The sequence below is a fragment of the Octopus bimaculoides genome, chromosome 2, assembly GCF_046866305.1.
Source record: "Octopus bimaculoides isolate indiv1 chromosome 2, ASM4686630v1, whole genome shotgun sequence".
Lineage (NCBI taxonomy): Eukaryota > Metazoa > Mollusca > Cephalopoda > Octopoda > Octopodidae > Octopus > Octopus bimaculoides.
This window is the reverse complement of record NC_142929.1, coordinates 86,310,480-86,327,655: the sequence shown is the minus strand read 5'-3', so window position 1 is coordinate 86,327,655 and position 17,176 is coordinate 86,310,480. Positions and strand designations below refer to the sequence as shown.

Genomic DNA, 17,176 nt, shown 5'->3' with positions numbered 1-17,176 from the left:
GTTTAATAACATACCTAACGCAGAAAGACACACATACTGAGACATATGCACACTGATACACATGCATTCACAGACAGATACACAGTCATATACAAAATGTGATGTCATCGTCGGGTGGTTGGAATTAAAAGTAAATGTATAAATTATTATTATTAAGGTAGTGTGCTGGCAGAATCATTAGCACACTGAGCAAAATGCTTAGTGGTATTTCACCTGTCTTTATGTTCTGAGTTAAAATTCTGTCGAGGTTGACTTTGCCGGGGTAACCAAGAAAAACAATGGCAAGAATGGATAGATACATTCATTGACTGTCCCTAAAAAAAAAACGAAAAATGACCATTGTTGACATTTTAAAAGAAAGTAGGCAAAAATATGGACTTACCATTGGAGTGCCCACCATAAAAAAACGTCTCAAAGAATTTGGACTTCTAGGAAGAGTCTCTAGCAAAAAGCCATACATTTCTTTAAAAAATTGACATGCCTGAATGCAGTTCACAAAAGAGCTTTTGAATTGGAGTCTGGCAGATTGGTTGAATGTGTTGTGGTCAGACAAATCAACGTTCAACTTATTCATCAGTGATAGCAGTATGTAAGAAGGCGTATAGGTGAAGAATATCATCCAGAATGCATCTAATCTATAATTAAGCATGGTGTTGGAAGTGTGATGGTGTGGGGGTGCATGTCTGGAAAAGGTATCGGTCCTGTAATCTGAATCAAGGGCATTATGGATAGTGAGTCCTATCTAGAAATATTGGATAAGACTATGCTTCCATACACCTGAAAGCATTTGGTCCAATCTTGGACTTTCCAGCATGATGACCCGAAACACATCTTGCACCTAGTCAGAGATTACATTAGGTCTAAGCGAGTTCAGTTGATGCAGTAGCTGGCATAGTCGCCTGACCTAAATCCCATCAAAAATCTTTGGGAAAGGTTGAGTAGAGCTGTGCAAAGTAGTAAACCACAGAATAAGGATGATTTTTTTAAAACGTTATCAGCCAAAATTGGGAAAAAATTTCAGGAACTGATAAATAATCCGAACAATTCTATGTTTTGCAGATGCAAAGCAGTATTAAGTAATTTTGGATACGCAAGCAAATACTGACTGTGTGAGCTTATTGCTTTTTTGTTGATCTCAGAATAAACTTTTTAAAGTAAAAAAACGAAATTTTACAAATTGTTCTTAAATTAAATGGAAACTCTAAATTATGGTAAAGATTTATTTTTAACTTAAAATTAATATGTTGAGGTTACACTGTAAAGTTATATACTATATTAACGCTCATGAAATTTTCTTTATCTTGATATACATCTTAATTCACAATTTACAACTTGAATATATAAGAAATGCCATTTTAGCATTAGTATACTAGTGTTTTTAAATTAAATGGCATCACTGTATGTGTGTATGTGTCTTTGTGTCTGTGTTTGTCCTCCACTACTATTTGAAAACTGGTGTTGGTGTGTTTATGTTCCCATAACTTAGCGATTTGACAAAAAAGACTGATGGAATAAATACTTGGCTTAAAAAAAATAAGCCCTGGGGTTGATTTGTTCAACTAAAACCCTTCAAGGGGGTGCCCACAAGGCTGCCATCAAATGCCTGAAACAAGTAAAAGAATAAAAGACAAAAGATAAAAGATCTGTTTTCCATGCTGTCATAGGCTGGATGGCTTGATGGGAGCTGGTATGGCCAGGGGCTGCACCAGACTTTCTAACACCACTACTTTTCAAAGTGTACTGTGGAGTTTCATAAATAATTAATCGTCCCTATAATGGAAGGTCAATTAAATACTCATCAGACATGACTGATTGAAAATGTTTAGCTTCAGCTCTTTTGTATTGAAGGCATTTGACTAGCAAGTCACAGAATCTTTGGTGAAAGACTGTAAAGGAAAAAACCCTGGAAAATCACAGACAATATGTGAAGTCTGAATTTAACCCATCCAGTCATTAAAATAAAAGCTGTCTCATGTGTATTTGTAAGTAGGGAAGGTGAAGCAGTAAAGGTAAGAAAGAGAGAGATTTTAGGGGTAGAAAGTGGGATGAAGATTATATTTGTGGATATGTATATGGACCGGGAGTGAGGGAAATAATTTTTTTTATATATATAATGAAGCCCTGGCTGCTAGCATTTTCAAGGACAGTATTAGTTATATGCTTCAGCCTTGCCCAACAAAGACAAAAACTACCGTAGGGCCATTTAGTTCACACCTCTATTTTCTCCTAATATTAAGACTTGTGAAAGTAGGACATTCCTTAGAAGCAGGCAAGTATTTTTCACAGACACTGAAGTACAGAAAAATGTTCAACAGGCACACTTTAATGGTCTCTCATAGTTGCACACCTAATATAAAACATAGTAAAATGTGGCACAGGAAGACACTGATGGAACATATGGAAAATAGGAAAAAAAAAACACAAAAGATGAGACATACTCACTCCACATCAGTTATCAATCAAAAAGCACCACAATTTCAATGCCTTGATAATAATATTGTTCAATTCAGCAGCATAAAGTTACTGAGGTATGAATGAGTGAACATGAAGGACAGAGTAAGACAGGTAACAACCAATAGAGAAGAACAAGAAAATATATAAAATGAAAAAGCAATAATAGTATTAAAAGAATAAACATATAATAAATGACAAGTACTTGCATACTTAGAAGGTCTTTCAGCTATACAAGCATTTATGCTATACAATACATGTATAAAAGTAATGCTAATAGGAAAAAATGTGGTCCCCAGTGCTCAATTAGTACTTACTTTATTGACCCCAAACAGATGAAAGGCAAAGTTAAACTCTGCAGATTTTTTACTCAGAATGCTGCTAAGCATTTTTATCAAATCACTAAGTTATGGGGACATAAACACACCAACACCGGTTGTCAAATGGTAGTGGGGGACAGACACAAGGATACACACAAATAGATACATATATATATACAACAGGCTTCTTTCAGTTTCCATCTACTAAATCCACTCACTAGGCATGGAAAACGAATGTTAAAAGATGATGATGATGATGATGATATATATATATATGTGTATATGTACGTAGGTATGTATGTGCATGTATATATATATATGTATATATGTGTGTGTGCGTGTGTATGTATGTATGTATATATGTAGGTAGGAATGTATACACACATACACACATAGTGTAAGTTGTTTCTAATTTAATTGATAGTATTCAAGCATAAATGTTTTTCACAAATGCTGTCAGATGACTTATCTGAAATGAAGGAAATTTTCCGATTACTTATATCTAGAATTTTAATTTTCATTAACGAGGGAGGAATAGCAATATTTTCAGTACAGAATTACATCAGCTGCAAATAATGATAAATGCTCATTTTATTGATAACTTCTGCGTGATCAATGCTATGAAAACTTACATGACAAACTCTGCTAACAGTAGTCCTAATTTTGTTACTTGGGAAAACTGTTTCAATAGTTTGTTGAATCTGAGTTTATTACAACAGACTTTTTTGTTTAGTTGAATAAGTATAATTTATTAAATCAATTTTGCATTTCAACATTGTACACTTTGCACGAAGTTTTATTTCCTTTGTGTTTTACTTCTGCCACCTAAATTGAAACTTGTGCTCCATTAATTATGATTTTTAAAAACGTTTATTGCACTTGCACCACTCAAACATTGAATAAATGAAGATAATTTTGAAATAATTGAGATTTATTTTAAAATATTTTGTCTGTGCTATTACATGACTAAGTAACTATTACCAACAATTTCCAGTTTACTTTATTATAACATGGAGCCTCTACATCACCATTTTCACATGCTAGAAATAACAGCAAAAATCTCTCAGTTCACATCCAACCCCTTTAAAAATAGAGGGGATACACTGAAAAAATTAGATCACCCCATAATTTTAATGATAGCATGTTTATTCTAGCAAGTTTATTGATAAACATTTGTCATAGCACCATTACTAGCAAACAGTGCTTCCAACCAAGACTACTAATATGTCAATCCTAGACTCAATCATTCTCTAACATATGTAAATAGTATTACAATACTTTAATTGTTCATTCATTGTATGATATAGTTAGACATTAAAGATCACTGGTGTGTTAAGTTTCAATAAAAAATATAAATTTGTAGGATTTCACATGGCTGACTATTCTCAAGTTCAGTGTTAATTTTATAACCTCCATTAATAAATAATTGTATCAAGCCATTTATTTCTATAATAATTATGGTACCTCTGTGATTTATTTTTAAGATTGTGCACTATTATACAATATGAATCAAAGTATTTAATCATCATCTCTCAATATCCATCTTTCATGGATATTAAAATGGCTGGCTGATTTGACAGGATCTGACAAGCCTAACAACTTCTCTAATGACTGCTTTGGCATGGTTTTGATGGCTGGATACCCTTCCTAATACTATCTTCTTTACAATGGCTGAATAGTTTTTTTGTGGCACCAGCACTAGTGAGGTTGTCATGGAGCTTGCAAGACTAAGATCCCTTTGATTGAGTGAGGCAACTTTATGCTAGGAAATGAGGGGTTAATGTATGAAGGAACCAGAACAGAACAGGTTTTTGCTGTAGAGGAGCTACATGGCTACTCACATTATTGAAGAAAGGGTGGAAGTATCTGGGGTGGAACTGGAAAGAGAAATAAAGAAGGTAGTGCTGAAGTGTCAGGGTGGATCATGAAGGTACCAGAAGATGAATAGGAGTGGAGGCAGAACAGGAAGTGTGGGTGGGTAGATGTTACAAAAATATATAGCAAAAGTGAGGGATGGTTAGAGATGGGGAATGGATAAGGGGATGAATATAATAAATGAACAAGGGGTGATGGTAGGTTGATAAATATACATTGGAGAGAAAGTAGGGAAGTGTAGCCGATGAGTATGGAAATTGGATAGGGTTGAAAGGTGGATGTAGTGAATAATGAACAAGGGCGGAGGGGTGATTGATAATACATATGAATTAGGGGAAAGGTAGGGGAGAATAGGTGTTAGCTGACAGTACAGAAAAGGGTGAAGTGCAGCAGAATTGCACCAATGATACAGCATTCAGGGGATGGATGAGAAAAAGATGATGTATTGGCATGTAGGTTGGAAGAGTGTGGGGGTCGAGGTAAGTTATAGTACACGCGGAGAGTGAGAGATGTATGGTGGTGGAGTAAAGGTAAAATGTGAATGGGGAGGGACAATAATAAGAACGAGGGATTTCAAGTCAAATGGTTTTGGATAGTGAGAAAATAGCTGGTCTAACAGTTTATATTAACCTATTCGTATTTACAATGGGTAATACACGTTCACAATAGCCAATATATTTTACATTTGTAGATACATGTTTACAATGGCAAATATATGTTTGCAAAAACTAATAAATGTTTAAAATATCAAATGTTTACAGCAATCAACACGCTTGCAGTAATTGCACATATTTCCAACAGTGTGCTAAGGGGAGATAATTCTAAGTGTCCTAATCTGATTCCATTCCCCGCCCACATTCAGACACAAAGACGCCTCACTGTTATTTTATCATTTTAACGTTGCTGGGTCCAATGAGAGAACAATTTTTTTTTGTCAGTATCCCGTAAAGAGATAAAGACAAACAGACGAAAGGGAAGTTGAAATAAAGAAAATAACTTACATCAACACTATCAACAAGAAACAATTCTGACTTGCTTCTTCAATTTTGAAATATAATTTTATTGAACCGTTCTTTCAAAATATTACGAACATATCTGGTAATATGATGTAACAAAACTACAACCATCCTTTTACAACTTGTTCTACTACGTGTGATTATGAAGTTGGTGTTTGGTTAAATCTAACCGTCAACAGCGTTGCTCTATTCAACAAAATTCACTTTTCACGAAGGAGTAAGTATTGATTTATTTTTCGTCATCACTGTTGTCGTTTCTATCACTATTGTTGGACTGACTACAGTATATATTCCCATCTTGTATCCATCATTTACTCCTATCTCTGAAATTATCATTAGACATACATATAGTTTATGCTTACACAGATTCATGTAACACACATACACATGTACAGATTTACACATAAACACACACATATGTGTATGTGCGCGCTCGCGCGGGTGCTTAGTTAAGTTAATGTGCTGTGACATCGGGAACCACGAAGTATTTACAACTATCCCTTGAATGTGCAAGGTAATGAATGGTGAAGCGTGCAGTTTCGTGATATTTCGAAATGGGGAAATCCAATTGTCCCATACTGTTCTGGAAATCGTGACTACCTAAACATGGATGTGTATGTGTGATGGTTATGTACTCGTTAGACGAGCGTGATCATCGCTAACAAGAGTGTCGGCAATGCCAGTACAAAGGTTTGAAGTCGAGCGCGGTTTGCACAACGCGACGACTCACCACAAGCAATACCAATGAGCTCAGAGGCAAGGAAAGTGCAAGATACTCGGCTCAGTAGAGCAGCGAGTTTTATATACAGGTTAGCCTTCTTCTAGGAGATATTATATATATATATATATATATATATATATATATATATATATATATATATATATATATATATAAAATGGGGAAGGCCGGTTTGTGGGATTGTCGTTGGTTTCCTGTCCATAAAGGGTTTAGTTTTGGCGTATTGTCAGATCCTAAAATCCTGCTGGCCATGACCTCTTAAAAATATGGAGGTCATGGGCCAATAAGTTTTTGGGATCTGACGATACGCTATAAAGCTAAACCCATTATAGACGGGAAACCTAAGTTAATCCCATAAACCGGCCTTTCCCATTTTTAATATATACTGCTCTACATCTTAGATTGTGCTTCTTCTTTCGGACCTATGTAGGTCGGCTCCTGACCACTTGAATCTTAAATGACAAGTGGGAGGTCGAAGGGAAACCATCCATCATTGTTTGACAGGACAAGAAATTTCTTTCGTGCCTGTTTGGTCAGTGGTGGATCAGATGAGCAAGAATCCTTAGATTCGGTTTCAAATCTCAGCTCTTATAAAGGAAGTGTTAGTTTTTACAATTTGATACATTGAAACCTGTTATATTTTAAATCACATACTGTGACAGAAATATTAAACATTCTCTAAAATATTTTTTTGTGCCTTTTCCAACTTTACCTTTTTAACCATAATTTTTTTATTTGTATGAACTCTTAACTCCTCTTCAACAACTGTATATATATATATATATATATATATATATATATATATATATATATATATATATATATATATATATGGCCACAGGAGTGGCTGTGTGGTAAGTAGCTTGCTTACCAACCACATGGTTCTGGGTTCATTCCCACTGGGCAAATGTCTTCTACTATAGCCTTGGGCCGACCAAAGCCTTGTGAGTGGATTTGGTAGACGCAAACTGAAGGAAGTCCATCGTATATATATATATATATATATATACATATATATATATCGTATATATATATATATATACGGGGATGTAAACACACCAGCACCGGTTGTCAAGCGATGGTGGTGATGGTGTGTGTGTGTGTATATGTTTGTGTGTCTGTGTTTGTTCCCACCGCCACCACCATCGCTTGACAACCGGTGCTGGTGTGTTTACATCCCCGTAACTTAGCAGATCGGCAAAAGAGACTGATAGAATAAGTACTAGGCTTACAAAGAATAAGTCTTGGGGTCAAGTTGGTCGACTAAAGGCGGTGCTCCAGAATGGCCACAGTTAAATGACTGAAACAAGTAAAAGAGTAATATACATATACATACAGAGGTGGGCATGGTTCTACTAGTATGCTAACAGCTAATTAGTGAAGCTAACTTTTTGTTTTTGCAGATTAGTGTTTTCACTAACTTTGGAAACTGTTAGATCAACTAGCTTCTGCTAAAGTTGGTTCCGCTAACAAAATTAATACGTTTGTTCCTGTCTGTTGTGGATGTGTCTTGAAGACATAATTAGTTGACGCAGCATTGTGTAATTCTGCAGTTTTGAGTTGTATTCACTTGTGATGTTGTCATATTACAGACAGTCCCACAGTGTCAGCGACAGCAGTGTATGTTATCAGCTTATAAAGTTATTGCTTATTGTTATGGAAGGTGATGTTTTTGTTCAGCCTGAGGATGAAGGGCCTGTTAAGGAGTCTGTAATGGCTTTGGGTGAGGCAGAGGTCACTCAGGTTGAGAGCCAGGAGTCTCAAAACCTGTGGGCCCACATAAAGGACTATTTTGTCCTTACATCAAAGGATAAGAGGAATGCCAAAATCCTGTACTTCCAGTGCATCATGTGCCATCCCAAGGAGATCACCATCAAGGGACAAGTGGCGAGCCTCTACAGCTTGAAGTCGCATGTCAAGAGGAAACACCCAGCGCATGCCATCCAGTTTGAGGAGAGGATCAAGGCCAGCTCTTCCTTTGGGAAACACAGACAATCTTCCAATAGCAGTGTCATTAACCAGTTGTCACAGTCATGTGCAAAGAAAGCACTCCAGCCTGACATTGGCAAAGTATTTGCCCAAACTACTGGCACTGGTGTCCGTTGGTCTATGGTGGACAGAAGGATTGTAGACCTGCTGCATGTAGTGGAGTCCTCCACCTTGGTTGGCCTGATCACGATGCTGAACCCCAGCAAGACGTCAATGTCCCACTGCACTCTCAGTAGGATGATTTTGGCCAGCCATAAAGAGCTGGAAGAGTATTTTACAAGGTATTTATAAATTAAAATTATACAAGATTATTATTATTATGGCGTACTTCATAATTTCTTAATTTAATTTAATTATTTATCAAATAATTATTTTCTTAATGTAATAAAATGTATAATAGCTAATTGAAATAAATGTCATAATATATAATATACAGTATATATATCATCATCATCATCATCGTTTAACGTCCGCTTTCCACACTAGCATGGGTTGGACGATTTGACTGAGGACTGGCAAACCAGATGGCTGCACCAGGCTCCAATCTGATCTGGCAGAGTTTCTACAGCTGGATGTTCTTCCTAACGCCAACCACTCCGAGAGTGTAGTGGGTGCTTTTACATGTCACCGGCACGAGGGCCAGTCAGGCGGTACTGGCAACGGACACGCTCAAGTGGTGTTTTTTATGTGCCACTTGCACAGGAGCCAGCCCAGTGGCACTGGCAACGACCTCGCTCAAGTGTTTTTTCATGTGCCACCGGCACAAGTGCCAGTAATGCGACACTAGTAACGATCATGCTCTAATGGTGCTTTTTACATGTCACTGGCATGGAAGCCAGTCAGTTGCTCTGGTAGCGATCAAGCTCGGATGGTGATCTTAGCACTCTACTGGCACGGGTGCCAGTCGTCGAATTAAGTCTGCACAGCTAAAACAGCAGTCTTTAATGAAATAACATATAAATGAACATTAAGTTCTCATCATCATCGTTTAACATCCACTTTCCATACTGGCATGGGCTGGACAGTTTGACTGAAAACTGGCAAGCTGGGAGGCTGCACCAGGTTCTAATCTGATTTGGCAAGGTTTCTACAGTTGGATGATCTTCCTCATGCCAACCATTCTGAGAGTGTACTGAGTGCTTTTATGTACCACTGGTACAAGAGCCAGTCAGGCAGCACTGGCATTGGCCATACTCAAAAGGTGCTTTTTGTGCACAACTGGCATGGGTGCCAGTCAGGCAGAATTGGTCATGCTTGAATGGTGCATCTTATGTCCAACATTTCTCTCAGGGTGTTTACACTCTGTCATGTATGCACACTAACATTACACATCCAGTGGAGCATACTACCTGCATTTCTTTCAAGCCTACGCATGTCCTCAGCAGTCACAGCCCATGTTTCACTGCTGTGTAGCATGGTTGTTTGCACACAGATATCATACAGTCTACCTTTCACTCTGAGTGAGATGCCCTTTGTTACCAGCAGAGGTAGGAGCTCTCTGAACTTTGCCCAGGCTATTCTTATTCTAGTAGCTTTGTTCTCAGAGCATCTACTCCCACTACTGAGTTGGTCACCTAAGTAACAGAAGCTATCAATTACTTCTATTTTTGCTCCTGGCATGTGATGGAATCTGTTTTCTGTATATTGTCAGTGTTTATTGCACCTGTGCATCTGCCACACACAAAAACTATCCTCCCATTTAACCTTCCTTTGATATTGCTGCACCTCTTATGTGTCCATAGCTTACACTGGGTACTTATTATGGAGTTCCTACCTACGCCTTTTCTACAGTTCTGAACTTCTCAAATTCCAATCATTATTCCATCCCACATCTTGGTTATTCATCACCCCAACATGTCACCTATCAAAATAGTGTCACTACTTTCAAAAGTTTAATAAGAAGGCTTTAAATTATAAGCAGTATTTCCATGAATTTAGAACAGCCTAGTAACAAATGTTAAACTATTATTTCCTTGTTGAGCCACCTTGATTATATATACAGGGTGCGTAAGGTATTTGAGGACATACCTTTTTGGGGTATTTGCTGCATTTTTTTCTAACTCTGTATTATCTTTGTTTCAGAAAATAATAATGGCAGACCCTCAGCTTACTCAAGAAATGAAGAGGCATGCTGTTAATGTGGTTATAAAGGTTGAGCATAGTGATTTAGAAATATCTCGATTTTTAAAAGTTGCCAGATCTTTCATCTACAAAATTTGTAATGAGCTAAAGATTGAAGATGGAAATGTATCACCAGTATCAAAGCATAAAAAGCATTCTAAATGCTCTGAAATCATCAGAATACCTGAATTTATCTAGCAAGTTCAACAGACCATTGATGACAATCTCAGAAAGTCCATGAGGTCAATTGCAAAAGATCTCCATGTGTCAGAAGGAACAGTCAGAAATGTTGTCCACGAAGACATCAGATATAAGTCTTATATGATTAGGAAAGGTCAATTTGTCAGAAAAAGCAAAAGAAAATCACTACATCAGATCTAGAAGGCTCTTAAACTGAAAAATCCAGCAGAAGATTTGATTTGGTTTTTCTCAAATGAGAAAAACTTTGACCAAGATCAAAAAGTTAACAGAAGAAATGACAGATGGTTATGTGCAGACCCTTCTGAAGTTCCAGATATTATGCATACAAAATTTCCTGCAACTGTCATGGTTTTAGGGGTTGTCAGCAATGAAGGACATGTGATGCCTCCTTACTTCTTTCCACAAGGCCTTGGAGTTAACTCTGCCACATACATTGAGGTTCTGGAAATGATTGTTAAGCCCTGGATAGACAGTGTATGAAATGGAAGACCATATGTGTTTCAGTAAGACTCTGCACTATCACACATGGCTCTAGTAACACAGGAAAGGATGGCTGAAAATTTTCATGATCACATAACACCTAACATTTGGCCTCCTAATTCCCCAGATCTCAATCCATTGGACTATTACATGTGGAGCGTTGTTGAGAGAGAGAGGTCAATGACCACATCCATAACACCAAAGATTCTTTGAAAGCTGCCAGAGTTAGAGTAATGTCCAAAATGAACCAGGATTACTTGATTTGAGCATATAGATGATTTAGATCTCATATAGAAGCAGTTGTTGAAGCTGAAGGTGGCTTTATTGAATAACATTATAAAAATGGTTTATTTTTATCCTCATAGCATTTTTTGATAAATAAAGTTATTATCTGTTACTATATATCTGTTTTTTTATAAACGCAAATCTGTCCTCAAATATCTTACGCACCCTGTATATATAATTTTAAGTTTTTAACTTTATAACTTATGTCTCTTAACAATTTAACAGATTACTGAAGGATGTCCCCTGGGTGACGACCACCATGAACTGTTGGTTGGCCCACAACAGATCCTACCTGAGGATGACAGTACACTGACTGGACCCCTAGACTCACATGAGACAACATGCCACCCTGGCCTGCTCTTGTCTCAGAAGACATCATACCTTTGATGTTCTGGCCCAGGTCTTGATAGACATCCATTACAAGTTCCATCTGCAAGACAAGGTGACCAGGATCATGACAGACAATGGCAAAAGCTTTAAGGTGTTTATGCAGTTTGGTACAGAAGTTGAACTCTTGCCAGACATTCATGAGGCTGCTGCTGATCCAGATGTAGAGGGCATGTGGACCTGGACGCTGAGGCTGAAGATGTGGATGAAGTTGAGTACATCTCTGTTGATGCCATCCTTGACAAGTCCAGTGGCCTGGGCCTGAACCTGCCAGTGCACATGAAGTGTGCAGCCCATATCTTCAACTTGGTAGCCAGCATGGATCCTGACAAAGCTCTTGACAGTGCTTTGTTCAAGTCAGCCAACAGGAAGGCCATGTCCAAGGCACAATGGCTGTGGGATCTGCAGAGCCATAGCACAGTAGTGGCAGACAGCATTCTGAACGCATTGAAGAGAAGGTTGGTGGTCCCCAACAGTACCAGATGGAACTCTACCTATGATTCTGTTGTTGTCTTTAACAACCTGCTGGAGAAGAATAGGGGAGCTGTCCGCAAGGTGATGACACAGTTGAAGCTGCAGACCTTCAATGATTCTGATGTCGGCTTCCTGATGCAGTATGCCTAGGTGATTTCTAATGTTGCCAAGGCCTTAGATAAAATCTAGAGGGAGGATAAGGCTTATCTCTGGAGCCTTTTGCCAACTGTAGTGGCTACTGTCATGAAGTTGAAGGAGGCCAAGTTCAAACAGCTCCTGTACTGCTATCCTCTGGTAGACGCAATACTGGCAGGCATCACAAAAAGATTTGGGCTCCTCCTAGAAGACCTTGAATGCCAGATGGCTGCTGTCTGCCACCCCAAATTTCGCCTGTTCTGGCTGGAGCATTATAATAACAACCAGGTTAGCAGAGTAATGGATGCCATGGAGACTGTTGTAGAGACAGCTCTAATGGAGACCAATGAGGAGGGTAGCAACACCACCAGCAATGAGGATGAAGAAGATGATTTCTTCAGCAACATCACTCAGTTCAGAGAGAGCAGGAGCTGCAGGTCACTGAAATCCAAGGCACAGAACTTGGTGAAGACTTGGCTGGAAGCCATTTTGAAGGAGGTCCTGACACAACATCATCATCATCTTTTTTTAAACATCTAATTTGCCATGCTTGGATGAATCAGATGAGATTTGTTGAGGCAGATTTTCTACAACCACATATTCTGTAACCCATACCTATTTCTAAGCAAAGTAACTTTTACCTCTGCTTTGAAGATATTTTCTTGTATGACAGTAAATGTTTTGTTACATTTACCAGAGCATACATACGATGTAGTATAAAAAAAGTTCCTGGACTAGCTCTGTAGTGTGCCAACAGATGGCAGCCCATAGTTGCATGCACAGTGAGAGCTAGCAGTGACCTTCATAAGTCAGTGTGCCAAGTGACATTGCTGTGTTTACTTTGAAAGTTGTGAAATTTGTGCTTTTATGATCCCATGTATGCTGTACTCTGCTATTTTTGTCACAAACAGAAAGTTGGAAGAAAGAGCCAAAGTGAAATTTTGTGTTAATCTTGGAAAGTCTGCTACAGAGACATTAAGCATGTTTTGGCAAGCTTACAGTGACAAGGCAATGGGTTGTACGCAATGTTTCAAATGGCACAGGTGCTTCAAAAGTGAAAGAATGTCCCTGGAAGATGATGTGTGATCTGGAAGACCTGCCATGAGTGTTACACCCAGAAATGTGGAGAAAATTCATCAGTTTGTGCATGAGGATCATCAGAGGACAATCAACAATATTTTGAATTGTTTGTGGGAGGAAATTTGGTGAAAGCAACCTGATCTGTGGAGCACAAGCAATTGGATTCTTCACAATGACAATGCACCTGTCACTGAGCTCTCCTCACTTGTGAGTTTCTCTCCAAAGACAACATGGTATTGCTTCTGCACCTATTCTATTTGCCAGATTGAGCACCTGTGGACTTCGATCTCTTCCCCAAGATGAAAATGCAGCTCAGTGTTCGCTGTTTTAACACCATTGTCAAGATCAAGAGTGGATCACAGAATGTCCTCAACTTGCTTGCAGAAAATGACTTCCTGGCCGGATTCCAAAAGTGGGACCAGTGTATTGCTGTGCAAGGTAGCTATTTCGAAGGAGATGATGTTAAAACTTAGGTAAATAAGTTATTTTTTATTAAACATAACTACCTCGGGAACTTCTTGGTACCACCTCATACGTATTTGCATGTACGCGTGCACACACACATACACTATGTATATAATGGGATTCTTACCAAATTCACATACAAGGCTTTGGTCAATTCTGAACTTTTGAAGAAGACAGTTGCCCAAGGTACTGCTCAATAGGAATGAACCCCAAACCACATGCCTGCGAAACAAGCTTCTTAAGTACACAGCCATGCCTACTCCCATACACACATATGCACAAACATATACACGAACATGCAAGCACATTGTCATAAATGTTTATCTTTAGATTGATGTATATATGTACGTACATACATGATGATTGCCTCATTTCGTCACATGATAGCTGTCACACATTCATCCTGATTGTTCTGATTTACTTTTATCCGTGCATTTGCATGGAACTAACTTTTCACCATGCACCCATTGCCATAAGGCTTTATAAAATACAAAAGGAATCAAGAAATGATAGTGAAACATCTGTACATCTCTGGATTTAAGTAACAAAAGCTTTTACAGCAGTTTTGCCACTTTCTCAGTCACCATAGGTTCCAGTGACAAGGATTGCTAGATGACTGGTATTATTTTGGCTGCAACAATTATGTTAGAGTATCATTCTCCTTGATGAGCTGCCTTCTCCACAGCTTTGTCAAAAATAATGGGAGCCTCCTCTACCCTTAGGAAATCTATTTAACCTATAGATGGGACCCTGACAGGTAGTACTGTTTCAGATCAGAATGAACCTGAGAGTAATGGTAATTAAGGGGTGACTCCACGCTCCTGACAACTTCAGAACTCCTGAATTAGAGTTTCAATACTGAATGCAGTTTAAGGACATACATGCAACATCATTTGACATCCATGTTCTATGCTGGCATGAGTTGGGCAATTTGACAGGATCTGATGGACCCAAGGACAACATTGAGCTCCTGTGTTTGTTTGATACCCTTCCTAATAACAATCACTTTACGGTGCGCACTGGGTGCTTTATCTGTCACCGACACTAGTGAGGTAACCATGCAGCTTGCAAGATTATGAACCTTGAATAGTGGGGAACTTTATGCTAAAAGAACAAAAAGTAGAGATGGGTAAAGTATGAAAGAAAAGAGCTGAACAGAACAGTTTTCTTGCTGTATGACAACTCACATTTTAGGAGAGACGATGAGAATGATAAGATGGAGATGGAAAGTGATAAAAGATATGAGTGATGAAGTGTTAAGGTACAAGTGGGGATAGATCGAGTGGTGGTGGTAGTGGGGGATATGGGGATGTGTGATAACGTGGAGCAGCAGAACAGAAATGATGATACAGTAAACAGGAGAAGGGTGAAAGGGGGATGACATCCTGTTAGGTTGGTTGTAGGGGTGGATGGGGAAGAGAGGCAGACACAGTGTATTAAGAAGGTGAGGCATATGGTAGTGGGGAAGGAGATGTATGACAGTAAAGGTTTGGGTGGATGATCAATGAAAGTATAGATGGCAATCAGTATTAATGGTTGACAATAACAAGTGAGCTGATTCCAGGTAGTAAGAAAAGTAGCATAAAGAAAGACTGCAAATAGGGAGTTAATGCATGATGGGTGTTTTGAGGAGGAAAGAAATTAGGTTACGCGTATTGCCAGCCATCTTGATCTTTTGTCACATCTTTTGTGAGATTCAAGGACCTGAGGTCAGTCTTCATCACCTTGTCCATGCTTTTCTGGAAACTATGTTGCTCCTGTGGAGAACATTTGTTGTCAGTCATCTGAATTACTGCTCCCAATTATGGTCATCACAAACCATCAAATTAACAGCAGAACACAAGGCAATCCAGTACCACTTTAGTGTAGTAGATGGACTATTGGGAAAGACTAAATGAGCTGAAGCTCCACTTCCTGAAAAGAACATGTAAAAAATATGTAGTGATATATATGAGGATTCTGGCAGGTTTAGTACCCAACTTTGGAGTTAAATTGAAAGCTATACTAGTCACTGAACTGGATACTATTTCATAGTACCAAAGATCCTGCTCTTTCTCTGTCCAGAATAAGAACCCCAAACTGTAACAGCTTTAGAGGCTCACAACTCTAAACAGGTTCAGAGACTTACAACTTTTCAATATGTGGATAAAAGGCCTCAGAGATCTACAAGGTGTAGATGTGGATGTATTCAAATATCAGTTGACTAAATTTTTATTTGACATACCAGATGAACTCCCATTGCAACTTGAAATGCAAAGAAGAGCAGGTCTGTCCAACTCACTACTTCATTAGGAAAGATGCAGTCATTTTGTCTTTTCCTCATTTGTGATATAAATTCTTGTTCTTTGTCTCTCATTAAGTTTTACATCTGATGCTATTGTGTATTTCTCTATGTGGTTCTAAGTCCTCACTAGCATGGCACTCACTTCCAGTAACCATCATCTCCTTTCTGCTACTGCTGCTGCTATATATATTCTTTTATTCTTTCAGTCAATTTGACTGCGGCCATATATATATATATATATATATATAGCAAATTTTAGAGGTAATACTTGATAATTGTAAGCACCTGTATATGCCAGATAGTGGCCGAGGTGAAAGAATAAATTAAAAACGTAAAATTAAAACAGAACACAAAGGATTCCGCGGTACACGTGTTTCAAGCTTTATACACAAACAGTCGTTGGATCATTATATGAGTATATAGTTGATAGACAGGATGGTTTAAAGCTATCTTCAGCCGCAAATATATTCTTTCCCAAGATTATATCACAAAGAAAAAAGAAAAAGAGAGAGAAACAGGAGAGAGAAAAAGGGGAAGTTCACTTGGTATTATCCATTGTAATATGTTTATCCTTTAAGTTGATACATTTACATAAAAGTTCATCCGTATTCCGAAATCTGTCCATATTGTGCCACAGTTCAGGGTAGAGAGAGTGATAAATAAACATAACTAGCGTATAAGAGATAGAAGAAGAGGATAAAAAAAGAAAGAAGTTGGAGGTTAAAACAATATAAAATAAGAAGAAAACAATATAAAATACACAAATAATAATACAAAGTCAAATCGGGGCGGGTGGGGGGGGGGGGTAATATAAGAAGGAATAAGAAAATATGATGCATATAAAGTATGATGCATATAAAAGATTTAGTAGGGT

The 17,176-nt window shown here is 38.1% G+C and overlaps 1 protein-coding gene across 8 annotated transcripts in view; it reads left to right on the top strand.

Annotated features, from left to right (window-relative positions):
• LOC106870969 (diacylglycerol kinase epsilon) overlaps positions 1-17,176 on the top strand; it is a 230,670-nt gene that overhangs the window by 25,004 nt on the left and 188,490 nt on the right. Inside the window, exon 1 of one of the 8 annotated variants that reach the window (XM_089347110.1) lies at positions 4,108-5,879. The exons of 1 other annotated variant lie outside the window; for it this stretch is intronic. The gene's annotated coding sequence lies outside the window, so the exon portion shown is untranslated. Of the gene's footprint in view, positions 1-4,107; positions 5,880-11,644; positions 14,027-17,176 lie in introns of those variants that run through there. 6 more of the 8 variants (XM_089347108.1, XM_089347109.1, XM_052978395.2 and 3 more) reach the window with 6 other exon arrangements.